Source organism: Salmo salar, chromosome ssa11 (genome assembly GCF_905237065.1).
Source record: "Salmo salar chromosome ssa11, Ssal_v3.1, whole genome shotgun sequence".
Taxonomy (NCBI): Eukaryota; Metazoa; Chordata; class Actinopteri; order Salmoniformes; family Salmonidae; genus Salmo; species Salmo salar.
Genome location: NC_059452.1, coordinates 31,050,487 through 31,067,470, shown reverse-complemented (window position 1 = coordinate 31,067,470; position 16,984 = coordinate 31,050,487).

Here is a 16,984-nt window from a genome sequence, read left to right as displayed (position 1 = left end):
TTGCCTCTTCAAATCAAGCGTTTTAAAGCTTTGGGACGCAACCTGACAAAGGGCCTTATTCAATAAACACTGTACAGCATCCAAATATTCTTGAGACGCGGCCAAACAGTATTCCTCCCACACCGTTAAAATTGTTACACAATAAATACAACCATATTTTATACATTATTTATTAACAGATTTTAAGGCAGATTTTGCTCACAGTCTTCATTTGATGGACCCTTTACAGTTTCCCTGGTGGTATGAGTTAAAATTCGAATTAACCGTGGGTGGTCACAGTCTTAAAATCATCTTGCATTTCTGGAGGATGTTGCTATTGTAGAGTCATAGAAGGTCTGATGGTGGTAGACTGGGATTTTAAAGCACAGCAGTTACCGCAATTTGTTTTACTTCACATTCAGACAATCTTAAAACCTGTTGGGGCTAGGGGGCAGTATTTTCACGGCCGGATAAAAAACGTCCCCGATTTAAACTGGTTACTACTCTTGCCCAGAAACGAGAATATGCATATAATTAGTAGATTTGGATAGAAAACACTCTAAAGTTTCTAAAACTGTTTGAATGGTGTCTGTGAGTATAACAGAACCCATATGGCAGGCCAAAACCTGAGAAGATTCCATACAGGAAGTGCCCTGTCTGACAATTTGTTGTCCTTCTGTTGCATCTCTATCGAAAATACAGCATCTGTGCTGTAACGTGACACTTTCTAAGGCTTCCATTGGCTCTCTAAAGCCGCCAGAAAGTGGAATGGGGTGTCTGCTGTCTCTGGGCAAAGTACAGCAGCAGAGTTTGTAAGTGGTCAGCCTGGGGACAGTGAGACTGAGATGCGTGTTCACGAGACTTCTCAATTTTTTTCTTTCAGTCTTTGAATGAATACAACGTTGCCCGGTTGTAATATTATCGCTATTTTACTAGCAAAATAGCATCAAAATTGATTTTAAACAGCGTTTGACATGCTTCTAAGTACGGTAATGGAATATTTAAAAAAGAATTGTCACGAAATGCGCTCGCGCGTTACCCTTCGGATAGTGACCTGAATGCACGAACAAAACGGAGGTATTTGGATATAACTATGGATTATTTGGAACCAAAACAACATTTGTTGTTGAAGTAGAAGTCCCGGGAGTGCATTCTGATGAAGAACAGCAAAGGTAATCCAATTTTTCTAATAGTAATTCTGAGTTTGGTGAGCCCCAAACTTGGTGGGTGTCAAATTAGCTAGCCTGTGATGGCCGATGCTATGTACTCAGAATATTGCAAAATGTGCTTTCGCCGAAAAGCTATTTTAAAATCTGACATAGCGTTTGCATAAAGGAGTTCTGTATCTATAATTCTTAAAATAATTGTTATGTATTTTGTCAACGTTTATCATGAGTAATTTAGTAAATTCACCGGAAGTTTTCGGTGGGTATGCTAGTTCTGAACATCACATGCTAATGTAAAAAGCTGGTTTTTGATATAAATATGAACTTGATTGAACAAAACATGCATGTATTGTATAACATAATGTCCTAGGAGTGTCATCTGATGATCATCAAAGGTTAGTGCTGCATTTAGCTGTGGTTTTGGTTTTTGTGACATATGCTTGCTTTGAAAATGGCATTTTGATTATTTTTGGCAGGGTACTCTCCTGACATAATCTAATGTTTTGCTTTCGCTGTAAAGCCTTTTTGAAATCGGACAATGTGGTTAGATTAACAAGAGTCTTGTCTTTAAAATGGTGTAAAATAGTCATATGTTTGAGAAATTGAAGTTATAGCATTTTTGAGGTATTTGTATTACGCGCCACGCGATTCCACTGGCTGTTGACTAGGGTGGGACGCAAACATCCCACCTAGCCCAGAGAGGTTTTAATCTGTGCCCTGAGAAACCGCCCCAAATGTCTGAACGTACTTTGCCTCTCTTGCATCAAACTCCTTCATCAATGCACTTGGTTGTCTTGATAGTCCATTCATAATATCCTCATTTCTGTCACACAAACCCACGGCACCTAGGCTAAATGAAGGAACAGTGTGACTGGAGTCTTGGATGTCACAGGTTATACAGGGGACAAAACCAAGTAGTAGGCCTAGTTCTCTTACTTAACTTCCCAGTTAGCACCCTGAAGTGTCAAAAAGGACACTGTCTCAACAGCTTTAGTTATAGGGTGAGAATCAGCAAGTCCTCTTCTGCATCTCAAAGGGCACCCGATTCCATAGTGCACTACTTTTGATCAGAGCACTACAGGCCCTGGTCAAAAGTAGTGCACTACATAGGGAATAGGGTGCCATTTGGGGTCCAAGCCCTCCTGTCCTAAGACCGGAGGCTGAGGTCCCACGACTGCCTGTGTGCCACAACTGACAGCCAAATGTCAGGCTACTCATGTGGAACTAAGGCCTTGGGGGTGTCTTGGCAGGAAACAATGTTTGCATCCCAAATGGCACCCTATTCCCTACATAGCCCATAGTGCTCTGGTCAAAAGTAGTGCACGATGTATAGGGTTCCATTTGTGATGCACCCAATGTGTTGGCCTGAATTTCCTGCCATGGTGTAAGGAAAGCTGAAGGGATCTGTTGTGGGCAGAGCTGATAATGGACCTAATTTACACCTCCAATCATTTCTCCTAAAATATACATTTATCTTAAGGGGCTAATACTGATTCTCTGTTGATAATACATATATATTAGTAGAGCTGCTGCAGCACCCCCAGAAAAATATGAATACTTTAAAAAATTTGAATAAAATTTTGTTTTTTAAGAAGAAGAAAAATTCTCAAAAGAAGTAGTCCTGTATTAGCGGACTGATAAGGCCGTCTGTAATATGATCAACGACTTCAATAGTTGCATTGCAGAGTTCTCCAAAATAGGCCTATTCATCTATAGATTAGTCTTCTAAACTAAGAATATTGGAATATTCCCTCTGCAGTGCTCTTAATTGAGTTTACTATGGACTAATTCATTATGAAATCATTGACATGTTGACATCGACATGTTTCCACATAGCTGTTGACACTGATAGGCTATGTTTAAACCACCTATTGTTCGAGCTAATCGCCCGTAATTTACGCAGCAAATATCATTTATAGATTTAAAGATTACGCACGAATCATTACCTTGTGACCGATTTAAACTGTGAGAATGACTGACAGCTTGAGTTTGGTCAACAACCATGCTTGTGAATTGCTCTGCATAAAATTCCCCTGACTTCGTGTCGGTGTCACGCAAGAGAGCCCACCCAGATCAGCATGGTATAAATGCAGCATCGGATGGGGTTGAAAGTCTGTCACGAATAACTGCGCTTCTATTGCCATTTTGAAATTTTGTGTCCAGGAGGACAGTTCTATAGCCTATTTTTTCCGTAGAGATGTCCGGATTTTTTTTGAACGTTTGCCAACTTGGTTTTTTTACCTACCTTGTGCTTTTTTCTTACATTTCTGTAACCACTTCAGTAAGTTTTGATTTAACCGAACTTGGAAATAAAGTTGCGAAAATTAAAGTTAATCAAAGAGGGAATCTTTGGGCGACAGGTAAGGCATGCGAAGGCTATTCTCAATTTCATCTACAACACAGCATACAATTGTGAAAGTAAAATCTGGCAATTATATATTTTTTATTCCTAATTACAACAATGGATTAAGTCTAGCTCTTATCAAGAAAGCTATATTTACTCTTTCAAAATATAGACTTAACATGTTAGGAAATATTTCATTTCACTTGAGAATCAAATGACCAAAATATAACTTTCTCTTACCTCCAAGGTCATTTTATGGGCAAGAAGAGTGTCATGGATAGCCCTCTGCTCCAGTCTCCCGATGGGCAGTCTGTGGATGCGTTCGAGGTCGCCTTGAGTCCGGAGCAGAACGGAATGGGAAATCTCTTCCAAGATGTGCTGAGGGTCGCGTTGCAAGCCCAACTCAGAGATGACACAGAGAACCGCTCTAAAAACCAGGTGAGCTATCAACAACACCAACCTGTATATGACCATAGATTTATCTGTACAATTTATAATGAGACTATCTTGTGTCAAAATTGCATTGTTTAATGGCATTATCTTAACCAGGCGAGCCTCAACCGGTCTGACAAGAGATTTAACTGTGCAGTAGAAAATATATGTCTACTGCATTATTTAATGGCATTCTCTTAATATCCCATAGGAGACTGGATTGTTGATGAAGATATTAGAGAGCTACATTCAAAACAACAGAAAGTGATGCAGAAGTCTATCATAATGTTCCTTATAACCAAGCAGAAGTCATCCAGTCTATGTCTATAAAGGTTTTGGTCAATATGGAATCAAATCTCATATGCTTTAACATGATTGTAACATGTCTGTTCAGTTTACAGTTGACCAAAATGCTATTTGCAATGTCACTGGATCTGAAATGAAGGGTGAATCAAATGTACATGTGTATTTATCGTTTTTGAGGATGTGCTGCATTGTATTGTTGATATTAAATTATTTATATTCAATAAAACCAATTATTTTCAAATTATTTGACATTTACCGTACATTCAATTATTAAAAGGTTCCAAAAAGGAAAAGTTAAGGTTTTCATACTTGAGGTATGAACAATTTATCAGGGTTGAAGAGTGTATGTCCTGTATACTGGACAGTTCTGACTTAGAATATGTGGACAACTACAAATACCTAGGTGTCTGGTTAGACTGTAAACTCTCCTTCCAGACTCACATTAAGCATCTCCAATCCAATATTAAATCTACCTTCACTCATGCTGCCAAACATACCCGCGTAAAACTGACCATCCTACCGATCCTCGACTTCGGTGATGTCATCTATAAAATAGCCTCCAACACTCTACTCAACAAATTGGATGCAGTCTATCACAGTGCCATCCGTTTTGTCACCAAATCCCCATATACTACCCACCACTGCGACCTGTACGCTCTCGTTGGCTGGCACTCGCTTCATACTCGTCGCCAAACCCACTGGCTCCAGGCCATCTACAAGTTTCTGCTAAGTGAAGCCCCGCCTTATCTCAGCTCACTGGTCACCATAGCAGCACCCACCCGTAGCACGCGCTCCAGCAGGTATATCTCACTGGTCACCCCCAAAGCCAATTCTTCCTTTGGCCGCTTTTCCTTCCAGTTCTCTGCTGACAATGACTGGAACGAACTGCAGAAATCACTGAAGCTGGAGACTCATATCTCCCTCACTAGCTTTAAGCACTAGCTGTCAGAGCAGTTCACAGATCACTGCACCTGTACATAGCCCATCTGTAAATAGCCCAACCAACTACCTCATCCCCATACTGTATTTATTTATCTTGCTCCTTTGCACCCCAGTATCCCTACTTGCACATTCATCTTCTGCACATCTACCATTCCAGTTTTGAATTGCTATATTGTAATTACTTCGTCACCATAGCCTATCTATTGCCTTACCTCCCTTATCCTACCTCATTTGCACATACTGTATATAGACTTTTTCTACTGTTTTATTGACTGTATGTTTGTTTATTCCATGTTTGTTTATTCCATAACTCTATTTTGTTGTATGTGTCGAACTGCTTTGTTTTATCTTGGCCAGGTCGCAGTTGCAAATGAGAACTTGTTCTCAACTAGCATACCTGGTTAAATAAAGGTAAAATAAAAAATATATAAAAAATACTCTAGGGAATTGTAAGAACGGAATCCTTTAGTTTTACTGACAAAAATAATGCCTCGTCCCCTCATAGCCTACACACATAGTTTTTGGTCTAAGGGGAACGCAGCATACCATCGTAATAATCATTCCACAATGTGAAATTCAAGGCATGATATCAACAGGCACTTCAGAAGACCAATAAAGTTATTTAATAACACAGAGAGATATGAACAAGACCCATTCTTCACTTAAAATCGTCTCATTACTACTTGTTGACTGGAAGACTAGTCTACTAATTGACTACATTCTCATGTGTTTGTCTCCTGAAGCTTTAATTGAAGAAACAGAGAGAAAACTCCAAATTGATCTGACTGATAAACACATTTTTATTTTTTAATACAAAGATTCTGTACTTGAGAATAGATTAAATCACATTATCACCATAATGCTCTGACTAATAAATAAACGTTTTGATTCTGTCCTTGAGAATTGAAATCCCATTATGTTGTGGAAACAGGGCTTATTAAAAATGCACAAAACAGTACAAGTGGATAGATATTAATTCTGTCAGTTTCTGCCCCCTTTAACACTGATATTGACTGATATTCCATAGGGGCCTAAACCAGATTACTTTAGTCATCCAGGGAAGAGAAGCTTCACTCTTCCTCAGGCTATAGCAGGACTGAGAAATCAACAGATTGTACTCACAGCGTGAGTGAGAGAAAATAACTTGCTTTTTATGTGAGCAAATATAACAAGTGTGTACTAAAAATCAAGTTGAAGCAACACTTACTTACATAAACACTACATGTGGGCGCCTTACATAAATAATGTATATTCATGATTTAATGTTTAAATCTTGTCTTCAAACTGAGAAAAAAAATCAATATGGTACTCACATTCACCCTTTCTCTCAGTATCGTCCAGTCTCTCAGTATTCAATCTCTTATTATCCAACTCATTTTTTATTATCTGGCTTTTTTTTGCATGAAGGGATGATCTCTGGCCTTCTCAATCAATAATGACAATGTCATGTATTTCACCTTTATTGCCCTGAGACAATCCATTGTATTATAAACTGAACCAATAACATTGGCCAACTGTATTTCAATGACATTTACCAATATGTTCTGCCAGTCATGATAGTTCCTGTAGGCAGGGTATCACATTTTTCTAAACTGTTATTTGTTCTGTGTAGCTTACTTGACTGAAACTCTTTAGGTCTATAATGAAACATTTACTAAAGTGTGGCCCGTTGACGTGTAATACATTCAACTTTGGTAACACATACATCATTCACAAACAAACAGGGCATTTGAAGGGGGGGGGGTCAAAATCAAAAGCAACAGTCAGTATCTGGTGTGGCCACCAGCTGCATTAAGTACTGCAGTGCATCTCCTCCACATGGACTGCACCAGATTTGCCAGTTCTTGCTGTGAGGTGTTACCCCACTCTTCCACCAAGGCACCTGCAAGTTCCCGGACATTTCTGGGGAGAATGGCCCTAGCCCTCACCCTCCGATCCAACAGGTCCCAGATGTGCTCAATGGGATTGAGATCCGGGCTCTTCACTGGCCATGGCAGAACACTGTGTGATGACCCTCCCACTCTGTCTGCCGTATTCTTTCTCTTTGCTCTTGTTTTCCTTATTAGGATGTCGGCGGGCGGAGCTGGGAGGGTCGTCAGCAGCATGGGACACACCTGGGCCCGGGTGTGTCCCGGGATAAATACACCTCTTCCCCATTCATTGAGGAGACTCTCTCCATACAGACACACTGTTAGATTTTGGTTGTGGCCGTTTTGTTTGTTTGCTTGCTTTGGCACCTTTCAACACCCCTCATTATCACATTTATGCACGGAACCACTCACTTACACTACTGATTACTGACTACACACACCATTGTTAATTGTATTTACGTTACTTCAGTTAATAAATATGTTTTCTATTCCCTATCTCCACATTGTCTCCCTTTCTGTTACGGACTCAGAGCCGGTTTGTGACAAGTGCGGGCTCTATCCAGGTTCCTGTAAACTGACAGTGTGGGGTTTAAGTAGTTTTATGGACATTTACCGCACACAACAGCTAATACATATAGATGTTAGGAACAAATGGTAGCCAATAGCCACATTTCCCCATCTCACACTGGGTGCTTGATTATTCAGTAAGGTCTGCACCCAGGGTCTGCTCACTCCCACCACACATCTGCCACTTCAGTTCAGACCCACTTCAAACATTCTGTTCACGCTCAAAAACACACCTGAGAACTCACCTGTTTAGGATTCCTTTTAAATAACCCAATGGCGTTCTCTCTGATGTCTTTGTGTCCTCACCTGTCTGACTCCTCCCTCATGTCTGATGTCTGATGTTCTATTGTTTTGCCTCTGTATTCGTCAGTTATCTCTCCACTGCTCTGTACCAGGGTTGGGGTCAATCCCATTTACATTCCAGTCAATTCCGAAAGTAAACCAAATTCCAATTCCATATTTTCTAATTGAAAGCATTTAAATGGGAATTTCAGCGTATTTCCTGAATTGACTGGAATTGAAATGGAATGGACCCCTACCCTGGTCTGTACTGTCTGATGTTTGAACATTTTTTAAATCATTATGTTAGGTGACCTCCTATGTCACAAATAAATGCCATATCCTCAGCACCCAATGTCTGAAAAGCACTCCTACAATCCAGTCAGAGGTCTCTGTATAATAGAGGTTAGATGATTGATTAGATTAGGAAGTTTTTTAATGAAGGTTATTAAGTATTGTCCTTGTGTTCTCTTCACACAGCATGAAGAGAACACAATTACTGATTACTTTCAGCTGTGTAGTTCTAATACACTAACACCTCTTCTCACATTGTTGTCTCATGTGGTTGATTTATGATTGTTCCTCTTCAAATGTTTTCTGATTGAAGTTTCCCAGTTGTAATTACTGTTTATAAACTGGGTGGTTTGAGCCCTAAATGCTGATTGGCTGACACCTGTGGTATATAAGACCATATACTCTATACCACGGGTATGACAAAACATTTATTTTTACTGCTATAATTACTTTGGTAACCAGTTTATAATAGTAATAAGGCACCTCAGGGTTTGTGGTGTGGCCAATATACCACGGCTAAGGGCTGTATCCAGGCACTCCTTGTTGTGACCTGCATAAGAACAACCCTTAGCCATAGTATATTGGCCATATACCACACCTCCTCAGGCCTTATTGCTTAAATATATGACACACAAGTATACATAATATATTTTATACATGTAGGTTACACATTAATATTACCATTACCATGGTAACATGTGTTGCATAGTGTTATTATCATTATTATTACTAGCCTTGCATAGCTCCCAGATACACCTTCGGTATGGAGTAGGAGGAATACATTCTCCTCAAAAGAATTCATTCAGTGATATTAGGTCTTCCCTGTAGCTCACTTGGTAGAGCATGGTGTGTGCAACGCCACGGTTGTGGTTTCGATTCCCAAGGGGGGCCAGTACAAAAAAAAGATGCATGAAATGTATGCATTCACTACTGTAAGTCGCTCTGGATAAGAGCGTCTGCTAAATGACTAAAATGGCAATATTGAATTTGGCTATAATCAGTGGCCCCTCAACTAGCCTATGTACATGCATGACACCTCTGGGGAAATGGTTTTACATTTAATTAGGCTGTCTCTTCAGAATGATATGCTAAATCTCAAAGGGTCATCATGATGTAATTTGTAGATACAGTAAATAAATAAATAAACAAACAATCAACAGTTTGAATGGTCAGATGAGGTAACACCCACCCATGTATAGGCTACAGTGTAGCACATCATACCATAGTCTTAATTGTATTTCGTAATGAACAGTTGATTGAATTGAAATGTAATTGTTTTTCCGTGACTAATAGCTCGCAGCCTTGCACACATCGCACCGAATGTGGATCTAGGGTTTGTCTGCCGATCGTCCCGCGCGTTGTGTTTTGACCACCCACTGCAGACGTCTGACTGCCGACATTTTTCAAGCGGTTCCACAGGTAAAATAGGTGCGCACTACGTTCGCAAATTACGTTCCGAGGTGTTAAGTACTCTCGGCCAGTAAACGCTATTGGTGTGTCTGAGCCCTAAGAAGGGCATGACTGTAATGTTTAGAGTGTTGGTCATTGAGTAAGTAGTAGGCGGCATCCCCAGTTAGAATATGACGTGCTAGTCCAGCCCGCCGGCCCCCAACACTAGATCTCCACTGACATATGCTCCTTCTCTCCTTGGAGAAGAGAGATTTAATTTATCATCTCAATGGCCTTTACTTGCTTCCCACTCACTCCAATACACAAATCCCAGTTTTGCCTTCCTTACGTGGTAGAAGATACACAGTGATCTGTCTCCTCTGACAGTCACATACACATCTGCTGACATGTCTAGCTGGAGGCTGATAGGATATTAACCAGGTTAATGATGAGGAGGGCAACAGGCAGACAGACAGCCGAGGAAGCAGTCATTTGCTCTCATGAACGCACTAATGTTGATTGGGTGGACAGCTTCTTTATTAAGAAAGTAAACTATGTCATTATATCACTTGATAGTGACACAGATATCACATTCATATAGATGACTCAAAGATATCCTGTATGAAGCCAATTTCATTTGCTTTTGGAGTTGTTTTGAGGAAATCATCATTTTGCAACGTTGGGTTGGCAGATTTTTTGTTTTTCGAAATTTACAGCGAGATATGAAGTGGTTTAAATGTATTTTGGGGCAGTAACTCCCAGCACCACAAACAACCTAAGCGTGTTAGTGTGTGTGTGTTAACCCTCTTCTGAATGGTTTAAATTACCCCCACAATAAAATTATACTGAAGGAACAGGTCAAGCCATTGCAATGCTGATGGTGAGAGAGAATGAATCATTACGCTCTGTTTGTGACATCAGTATGATGAGTAGACTGATTCCAATATAACAACAATTGTTCCTGGTTCAAATGTATGTTTGTAAAACAAAGATTATAGCATATGCCTGGACAATTTGAATGAAATACTAACAGTTTCCCGCACTAAACGGATCCAAAAAATATATTTGCTGTGAATACAAATGAAACTCTTGGTGAGAGTTAGCCATAGAGACTTGTTATCATGATGCAAAAATGCATTAGGCTCCCAGTTTATAATACTATAATGAAACAGGCAGGGAGTAGGCCTCGAACCCTCAACCTTCTAGCCCGTAGTCCAGCGCGCTATCGACTGTGCCGCAAAAGTGTAATCAAGCGGCAGAGTCGATTTCCGCGCTTATAAACCCAGGGTCGTTACAATACCTATGGCAGACTGATAGATGGATCTAGGTGGCAGTTAATAGCTCAATAAAGGAAAGGCTTTAGGCAAGGGCTATAGCCCACAACCTCAGAGATAATGTAGACCCTAAGGTATTCATTCTGTCTAATTTCAAACCCCTGATGTTGGCTGTCAGGTAGAGGTAATTCATCAGTTTTATAATGCAAACTCACGAGACCATACCGGTATGTGGGTTTAACCGTTTGAATATAATCAACACATAAACCCCAGTGGATCTGAGAAAGACATTGGGAACACATTGGGATCTGCGTGCTTTGAGAAACACACAATCCTCTCACAGGAGTTTTGTGTGTGTGTGTGCGCATCAATATTTTGTCTCATATTGTACAGAAATTGATGCAAGTCAAAGCTAACAACTGAGGGGGTATATTGCCACCTTCTGGTATGAATGATAATTTTCCTGTCTGAGTTTTTCTAATCTTTTACTGCTTACTCACTGCCTATCAGTTTTATCAGTTTTTAAACCCTCATTTATGGTAGTTATTAGTATAGGCCTTGTATGTGTGTACTATGTACAGTGTGTGTATGTGTGTCTCATATTTTGTGTTTGATTGATATATTTTTTATCATTAAAAGCTACTAGGCATGTTGGAGTTATTTGAAACTAATCTGTAATCTATTTTAACAAAACAAGTTATACATTGTATGAATTCATAATGTTACAGTATCCAATAGTTTACTGTCTGCAGGTACTGCTGGATATTGGGCGGTCTTTATTTGCAGTTGATGGGGCCTTATGGAAGAGGGGAAGATATGTAACATACATAGTCAGGAAAGTACAGGAAGAAATAGATGAGGTAGAGCGGTGGGCATTAATGTGGGGATTCAGGTTCTCTGTAGAACAAACTCAGACAATGTTCTTTACCAGGAGGAAAGTGGGAGATGAGGTACGCCTGAGGTTGTACGGGAGAGAACTGGAGAGTGTGGGGGTCTTCAGGTTCCTTGGGGTGTACTTTGACACCAGACTGACCTGGGCAGAACACATTGAGAGAGTGATGGGAAAGTGTAAGAAGGTACTAAATGCGATGCACTGTCTGACAGGGATGGAATGGGGGGCTGTGTATTCCTCACTGAGGACCATGTATGTTGCATTGATTCCATCTGTAATAGACTTTGAGCGTATGGTTCAGCAGCCCGGACCTCACTGAAAATATGTCATACAGGCACTAGGACTTAGAATATGTAATGGGGCGTTTTGGACATCCCCAGTGTCATTGTAGATTAGGACACAGCAGCTGGCAATTAACGATTAGCTCAACCTACAGGGACATGGTGTCACGGGCGTCGTAAGGATTTGACCAAAATGCAGCGGGAATGTGTATACTCATCTTCTTTTATTCGGCAGAAAGAAGGAAAAACAAAACAAAACACACGTATACAAAAATAACGAGGATAAACAGTCCTGTAAGGCATATAGCTATACAAGGAACAACTACCCACAAAATCCCACAGAAAAACACCCCTCTTAAATAGGACCTTCAATTAGAAGCAACGAGGAGCAGCTGCTTCCAATTGAAGGTCAACTCCATTAACTAAACATAGAAATAGAAAGACTAGAACGAACATAGAAATATACTAACATAGAACATTAACCACAAACCCCGAAAATCATAAAACAAACCCCCCTCTTACATAAGAACAAAGCCCAACAAACCCCGAAACACTAAACAAACACCCCCTGCCACGTCCTGACCAAACTACAATAACAAATAACCCCTTTACTGGTCAGGACGTGACAGTACCCCCCCCGCCCCCCAAAAGGTGCAGACCCTGGATGCACCTCAAACAAACAAAAAAAACACAAAAATAAACCCCAAAACAAAAAAATCCCAAACAAAAGGGAGGGAAAGGAGGGTGGCCACCGTCACCGACGGTTCTTGTGCTACACCCCCCCCCAACCTCCTCCTACGGAGGTGGCTCAGGCTCCGGCCTTACTCCCCAACCTAACCTGTCCACCCCCGCTTAATACTTATAACATTTTACCCCTCCCGAAGTCTCTGGGCTATGGCGCATCGCTGAAGACCTCGGGCTGATGCGCGTCGCTGGAGACCTCGGGCTGATGCGCGTCGCTGGAGACCTCGGGCTGATGCGCGTCGCTGGAGACCTCGGGCTGATGCGCGTCGCTGGAGACCTCGGGCTGATGCGCGTCGCTGGAGACCTCGGGCTGGAGGGCGTCGCTGGAGACCTCGGACTGGAGGGCGACTCTGGGAGCTCCGGACTGTTGGGCGTCTTTGGGAGCTCCGGACTGGAGGGCGACTCTGGGAGCTCCGGACTGGAGGGCGACTCTGGGAGCTCCGGACTGGAGGGCGACTCTGGGAGCTCCGGACTGGAGGGTGACTCTGGGAGCTCCGGACTGGAGGGCGACTCTGGGAGCTCCGGTTCCGGACTGTGGGCCGTCTCTCAACGGGGCACTGTCGCCAGAAGCTCTGGACGAGGCACTGTCGCCGGACACTCTGGACGAGGCACTGTCGCCGGACACTCTGGACGAGGCACTGTCGCCGGACACTCTGGACGAGGCACTGTCGCCGGACACTCTGGACGAGGCACTGTCGCCGGACACTCTGGACGAGGCACTGTCGCCGGACACTCTGGACGAGGCACTGTCGCCGGACACTCTGGACGAGGCACTGTCGCCGGACACTCTGGACGAGGCACTGTCACCGGACACTCTGGACGAGGCACTGTCACCGGACACTCTGGACGGGGACTGCGCGCTGAAGGCCTGATGCGTGGGGCTGGCTTAGGAAGTGCCAGACTAGAGACACGCACCACAGGGCTAGTGCGAGGAGCAGGAGCAGGACGAGCTGGACTGGGCTGACGCACTGGAGGCCTGGAGGCCTGGGGCTGGTAGTGGAGGTATCAGACTGGAGACATGCACCCCAAGGCTAGTGCGAGGAGCGGGAACAGGACGTACTAGACTGGGCTGACGCACTGGAGGCCTGGTAAGTGGTGCTGGCTTTGGAGGCGCCAGACTGGAGACACGCACCTCAGGGGTAGTGCGGGGAGCGGGAACAGGATACACTGGGCCGTGGAGGCGCACTGGCGGTCTCGAGCGCAGGGCTGGCACCACCCGTACTGGCTGGGTGCCCGCTTCCCCCCGGCAAATGCGCAACGCTGGCACCGAGCACACCGGCCTGTGGATGCTCGGCCTCGACGCCGTGGGCATCACCCAATAGCACGGGGCCTGACCAGTACCACGCTACCTCCAGTAAGCACGGGGAGTTGGCTTAGAGCTCAACCCTGGCCTAGCCAAACTACCCATGTGCCCCCCAACATTTTTTGGGGGGGCTGCCTCTCAGGCTCCCTTCACTCCTCCATAGCTCTGGATATGCTCATCCTCATGTCCGCCCATGTCCATCCTTCTTCATCGTGCTCCTTACCCCGCTGCTTGGTCCTTTGGTGGTGGGTAGTTCTGTCACGGGCGTTGTAAGGATTTGACCAAAATGCAGTGGGAATGTGTATACTCATCTTCTTTTATTCGGCAGAAAGAAGGAAAAACAAAACACACGTATACAAAAATAACGAGGATAAACAGTCCTGTAAGGCATATAGCTATACAAGGAACAACTACCCACAGAAAAACACCCCTCTTAAATAGGACCTTTAATTAGAAGCAACGAGGAGCAGCTGCTTCCAATTGAAGGTCAACCCCATTAACTAAACATAGAAATAGAAAGACTAGAATGAAAATAGAAATATACTAACATAGAACATTAACCACAAACCCCGAAACACATAAAACAAACCCCCCTCTTACATAAGAACATAGCCCAACAAACCCCGAAACACTCTAAACAAACACCCCCTGCCACGTCCTGACCAAACTACAATAACAAATAACCCCTTTACTGGTCAGGACGTGACACATGGGGTGTCTCATCCTGCGAAAGGGGTGCTACAGGCATGCTGGGAACATGAGTTTTGGGTGGTGGGTAGTTATTCTCTCCGTAAGGCAATCAAATAGGCAAATTGCCAGTACAGAGACAAAGTGGAGTCGCAATTCAACGTCTCAGACACGAGACGTATGTGGCATGGTCTACAGACAATCACGGATTATAAAAGGAAAACCAGCCACACCGACGTCTTGCTCCCAGACAAGCTAATCACCTTCTTTGCCTGCTTTGAGGATAACACAGTGCCAACGACGCGGCCCGCTCCCAAGGACTGTGGGCTCTTGTTCTCCGTGGCCGACGTGAGTAAAACGTTTAAGCGTGTTAACCCTTGCAAGGCTGCCGGCCCAGACGGCATCCCTAGCCGTGCACTCAGAGCATGAGTAGACCAGCTGGCTGGAGTGTTTACGGATACATTCAATCTCTCCTTTATCCCAGTCTACTGTCCCCACCAGCTTCAAGATGGACACAGCTGATTGCATAAGACAGCATCCAACAGGAAGGTGTGATTTTTGCCAGGAAACAGACAGTGGTGCATGTGCTGATATAGTGTGAGCAGTATGAAAGGGAAGAGAGACTGAGATCCAGTATGAGGGAGAAGGGGATACAGGAATTGAGTTTAATGAGCATACTAAGTAGAACATCATCAAACCAAATCAAATGTTACTGGTCACATACACATGGTTAGCAGATGTTATTCTGAGTGTTGCGAAATGCTTGTGCTTCTAGTTCCGACAGTGCAGAAATATCTAACAAGTAATCTAACAATTCTACAACAACTACCGAATGCACACAAATCTAAGTAAAGGGATGGAATAAGAATAAATAAAGTTGAAGTCGGAAGTTTACATACACTTAGGTTGGAGTCATTAAAACTTGTTTTTCAACCACTCCACAAATTTCTTGTTAACAAACTATAGGTTTGGCAAGTCGGTTAGGACATCTACTTTGTGCATGACACAAGTCATTTTTCCAACAATTGTTTACAGATTATTTCACTTATAATTCACTGTATCACAAGTCTGATTCACCTTGACAGTGATTCACCGCGCTTTTGCGCCTTCTTCACCACACTGTCTGTGTGGGTGTACCACTTCAGTTTGTCCGTGATGTGTACGCCAAGGAACTTAAAACTTTCAACCTTCTCCACTGCTGCCCTGTTGATGTGGATAGGGGCGTGCTCCCTCTGCTGTTTCCTGAAGTCCACAATAATCTCCTTTGTTTTGTTGACGTTGAGTGAGAGGTTGTTTTGCTAACACCACACTCCGAGTGTGCTAACCTCCTCCCTGTTAGCTGTCTCGTCGTTGTTGGTAATCAAGCCTAGTACTGTTGTGTCGTCTGCAAACTTGATGATTGAGTTGGAGGCGTGCATGGCAACGCAGTCATGAGTGAACAGGGAGTACAGGAGGGGGCTGAGCACGCACCCTTGTGGGGCCTCAGTGTTGAGGATCAGCGAAGTGAAGATGTTGTTTCCTACCTTCACCACCTGGGGGAGGCCCGTCAGGAAGTCCAGGACCCAATTGCACAGGGCGGGGTTGAGACCCTCTAGCTTAATGATGAGCTTGGAGGGTACTATGGTGTTGAATGCTGAGCTGTAGTCAATGAACAGCTTTCTTACATAGGTATTCCTCTTGTCCAGATGGGTTAGGGCAGTGTGCAGTGTGATTGCGATTGCGTCGTCTGTGGATCTATTGGGGTGGTAAGCAAATTGGAGTGGGTCTAGGGTGTCAGGTAGGGTGGAGGTGATATGGTCCTTGACTAGTCTCTCAAAGCACTTCATGATGACGGAAGTGAGTGCTACGGGGTGGTAGTCATTTAGCTCAGTTACCTTAGCTTTCTTGGGAACAGGAACAATGGTGGCAGCAGATGGAAGCATGTGGGGACAGCAGACTGGGATAGGGAGTGATTGAATATGTCCGTAAACACACCAGCCAGCTGGTCTGCGCATGCTCTGAGGACGCGGCTAGTCATGCCGTCTGTGCCGGCATCCTTGCGAGGGTTAACACGTTGAAATGTCTTACTCATTTGCCACGGAGAAGCAGAGCCCACAGTCCTTGGTAGCGGGCCGCGTCAGTGGCACTGTATTATCCTCAAAGCGGGCAAAGAAGGTGTATAGTTTGTCTGGAAGCAAGACGTCGGTGTCCGTGACGTGGCTGGTTTTCTTTTTGTAGTCCGCAATTGTCTGTAG